A 4,198-nucleotide genomic window follows, 5' to 3' on the forward strand; every position below is an offset into this window, starting at 1 on the left:
TCGCGAAAGGGCGCGTCGCTATAGACAGCGCACGCGTGACACGATGGGCCACCGGTGTTAAGGGTTAATGCCTTTCTTCATCCATAAGAGAGCTACAAAAAATAATAATAATGCACGGATGCTTATCGGCCTTAATTCGGCGGCGCGTGAGGTCGCGCATCGCGCTAACAGACAAACGGCGTGGCGACGATAGTGGCACGCCTAGCTGTTCGAGCGGCGTTGCTCGCGCTGACGCCACACGCGTTAAGAGCATTTTGTTTTGGTTTTTAACAGCGGGGCTGCTTATGCTCGGAGTAAGGCCGGTGTCGGAGACCGAAAACTTGGCGGGTATGCGGCACAGAAAGGGAGGAAGGAAAGGAGGGGAGAGGGTAAAACATGGGATAGCTTTGTATAGTATAGTTTGGCGAAATAAAGGGAAGTGAGTGTGAGGAGAAGTAATGTTACAGTGATGAGGAGGGAAAGGAGGGGGTGAGAGGGTAAACCATAGCATGGCCATGTACTGCATAACATATCAAGGGGTGGGAAAAAGAAGTGAGGGTAAGGATGAGTGAGAGAAATATAGAAAGAGATAGATGAAAGAAAGAAGAAGAAAGAACTCAATCTGCGTTCGCCAGTTCCGCTGTTTGACTCCGATTTCCCAGGCGTAGAACTGGCTATATTTTTTTTTCTTACTGGTGCTCCCGCTAAGAAGATCGTCGCAATATTGTGTTGTTTGTTTCGATGAGTGGATAGCTGATCATCCTGTGCCATCGGGAAGCAGGCACGGAGCTGATTATACGGCTGTCATCTATCTGGGCCCGTTAAAGGTAAACTTATCTCGACTAAGCAGAATCAACTAGCGAATGTTTAAGCGTTACAGTTACGGAATGCCAAGCTCTGTACGAGCTGCGTAATATTATCGGTTAGTAGGAGGTGGGCCCATAAAATGTATCACGGCAGAAAAGAAACACATGCAGCCAAATGTTATGCGGAAAGCAGGGAGACTTAGCGGAACAAAAATAGTAGGTAAGTGCTAAAGCGCGAATTTTTGAGGAAACGTTTCATCCTTAAAATCGAAATACAGTTGCCATTAAATAAAAATAAGTAATGCAGTTGCTGGCACGAAGTGTCAAAAAATAGTTCTTAAGAAAATACGTTTTTATACTGCAGCGCAGATGCATGCCTTATGCGAATTATCAGTGCACCTATCCTTTATTATTACACAGACACCATATGCGATTGTGCCCAAACTAAATTTTTAGACATAATTTGAAGAAGACGTAGACGTTTCCTCCTTGACGTACAAGAACCAACGGAAGTTCAGTAATTTGAATCGTGATTTCAGAGAATCAGAGGTAGTTCTTGAATTACGCAACCATGACAACAATAAACTTGAAGTCAGATACATAAACGCACGCAGGTAACGTGCTGGTGCGGCTCTGAAAGTTATTTTTTAATCGGTATTATTTGTATCGTGTAGATCACGAAGCTATGAAATTACTTCCAACGACAACTGCATTTACGCCTCTTTTTCACTTTGTGACATCTATATCACCGCACATCGATAGATGCCAATCGAATGCCCACGTAGTGCGCTACTAACAAGCATCAAACGCTTTCGACGCTGCTTACAAGTATTTTCCAGAACCAAAGAATTAAAGCACATTCAGAAGACCATACCTCAATCAGCGACGGTTGGTCCCTCGTGCGGCTGTATCGTCGCCCGTGTCTGCAGCGGACTTGCTCTTTCCGTCAAGCCATCTTCGGAGCCCTGTAGCTACAGCTGCACAAAGCGCCGTCATTTTCAATGGTTAATAAAATGTGTAAACGGCCGCAGCCACGAGGGTGCAGTACATAATAATAATTACTGGGGTTTTACGTGCCAAAATCACGATATGATTATGAGGCACACCGTAGTAGGGTACTCCGGATTAATCTCGACTCTTGACCACTTGAGATTCTTTAACGTACACTAAATCTAAGCACACGGGTGTTCTTTGCATTTCGCCCCCATCGCAATGCAGTCGCCGTGACCGGATATCGAACCCGCGCCCTCGAGCTTACCAACGCGAAGGATGCAGTATATAGTGACCACAGCAACACAGACAAGATAATGATGATTGAGGTAATCTGGTTTTACAAGCGTCTAGTGCAGTTCAGAATTTTGCATATCATCCTTTATTCTTTCAGTTAAAACCTCTAGCTCTATACAGTTACCTAGATGCTGTATCGACACCCGTTCTATCCCTTTGGCACATTTTCCCACCAGTATACCAGTCTGCGTAGCAAACGACACTTATTTATGAGCTCATTTAGATCAAGATAATTCACGAGGTAATTTTGTCATTCGCTTTGTACCGGTGCATTTCAAATACAACGTGCAGATATTTTCCGGACTTTTGCTGCAGCAAATAGGGGCCTCATACTGTAGCGAATATTTGCTCCAGTGTGTTTCCCTCAATAAAACTTTCTGCTGGGCGAGTGGGTTCATGCTTGCATACACACAGTATTTCTGTTACACATAGTGCGCCTCTCCACGGGCACACAGCTGGGGTTTCAAAGAGCAAAGCACTGGTCTTTTGTTTCACAGCCCAACTTCTGTCTATTGATGTCACTTTATCCCTATTTTTATACATCCATCCCCTTGTTTCCTTACTCCTGATTACTCCTGATTATTCCTCAGTTACTCCTGATTGTTCATTTTATACCTTCTATTACCCTGTGCCTGGGAGCCAACTTTTTTTTTTTGTGCACTTGAGCCGCCCATTTCTTTCCATCTTGTGACTCTCTTCAAAACGAATTTTGCTTTGCGCTTCTGCAACTTAAACAGCCCAAACCATGTCACCCTGCAGGCGCCGTCTAATTTATGGGTGTGCTGCGGGCCCCAGATGTAAATAGGCCCACAGACGTTACGCTAACTTTCAACCGCGATAAGATCCTTAAATTTAACCAGAGAGTGATGTCTGCGAACGTAGGAGAAGATGCCATCACTTGTTCCTAAAATTCCTCGCACCATTTCGTACTGTATATAAGTCAAGCACAGGAAGTGCCAAGTAGTGTACTTTTCGCGCGTACCACTTGCGGAAACTGCTAAGCATCGCCTTAACTCCATGACTCACACAAGCTGAGTGAGCACAAGGATCCGGCGGAGGCTCCGCCGTGGAATTGAGCCCATACGCAAACACCACTTGAATCCCCGGCCGCGCGTGGTGCTCCCTTAAAGTGCCCCGATGACGCGATGCTGCAATGATAAGTGGCATCCACTGAAGAGCCCTTTAACGCCTCGTCAGCGCATGCTCGCACGTGAACAGCTCCCCTTTCCCCTAGCCCATCAACGCACTCCAAAATGAGAAGTTTATGGGAGATTGCTGCACGGTGACCGGCTCAGCCAGCGCGTGCGGGCCACGGGACGGGCCATCGCCGTCACGCGGATGTACTTCGTGATCGTGAGGGGAAAAAGAGGGCCGGGAAGCGAGTGCGCGGCGAGCTATATGAAGGCCCCTTTTAAGGAGAGCGCAAAACAACGGCGAAACAGCTTCCCTTCCCCGTCCCCATCTTTCCCCACAGCGAGTAGCACGTCCCGCAGCAGCCGGAGCGGATGCCTGAGCGGAGTTTAATTAGGCCCGACATCGGAGACGCGTTGTGTTGGGCTATAGCGGCCGGGCGCTCGTCGACAGCCGATTTACGAGCAGGGCGGCCGTGGCACGACAGCCCAGTTTAATTAAAGCCTCCTACCTCCTTGCACGGAAGGAGGAGTGACGCCCGTGCACGCGCTTGCGTCGCGGTGGCAAGAAAGAGGGCGAGGGAGGCAAATGGGGCTTTGGCTTTTCGTAAGCACCGTGTATGTGCCCAGCCCGGCGCCATACTCTTGTGTTCTGCTCTCTCTCTCTCACGTGGTCGCGCGATATGGGGCGCACGCATCGCCAATCGCACGCGCGGCAAAACAGTCGTCTCGACAGATACGGCAGCGCCGCGCATTGGAAGGTGTTGGTAACTTGGTATATATGGGCCAGTCGTTAGCGACGAGACCACTTACGCGCGCACGCACATACGAAAGAGGAAGCGTTAATTCGCCGTCGTTTAACGCTAGATCGTTGAGCTACATACCACGCTTTCGAAGAGAGAGTGGACAATAGGGGAAGCGGGAAACAATTTTCGAATTCAGCGCGATCGGAATGTCTGCGAAAAGGTTGTTGCTCAGGCCTCGAGGGCCGCCTAC

Source organism: Rhipicephalus sanguineus, chromosome 2 (genome assembly GCF_013339695.2).
Source record: "Rhipicephalus sanguineus isolate Rsan-2018 chromosome 2, BIME_Rsan_1.4, whole genome shotgun sequence".
Taxonomy (NCBI): Eukaryota; Metazoa; Arthropoda; class Arachnida; order Ixodida; family Ixodidae; genus Rhipicephalus; species Rhipicephalus sanguineus.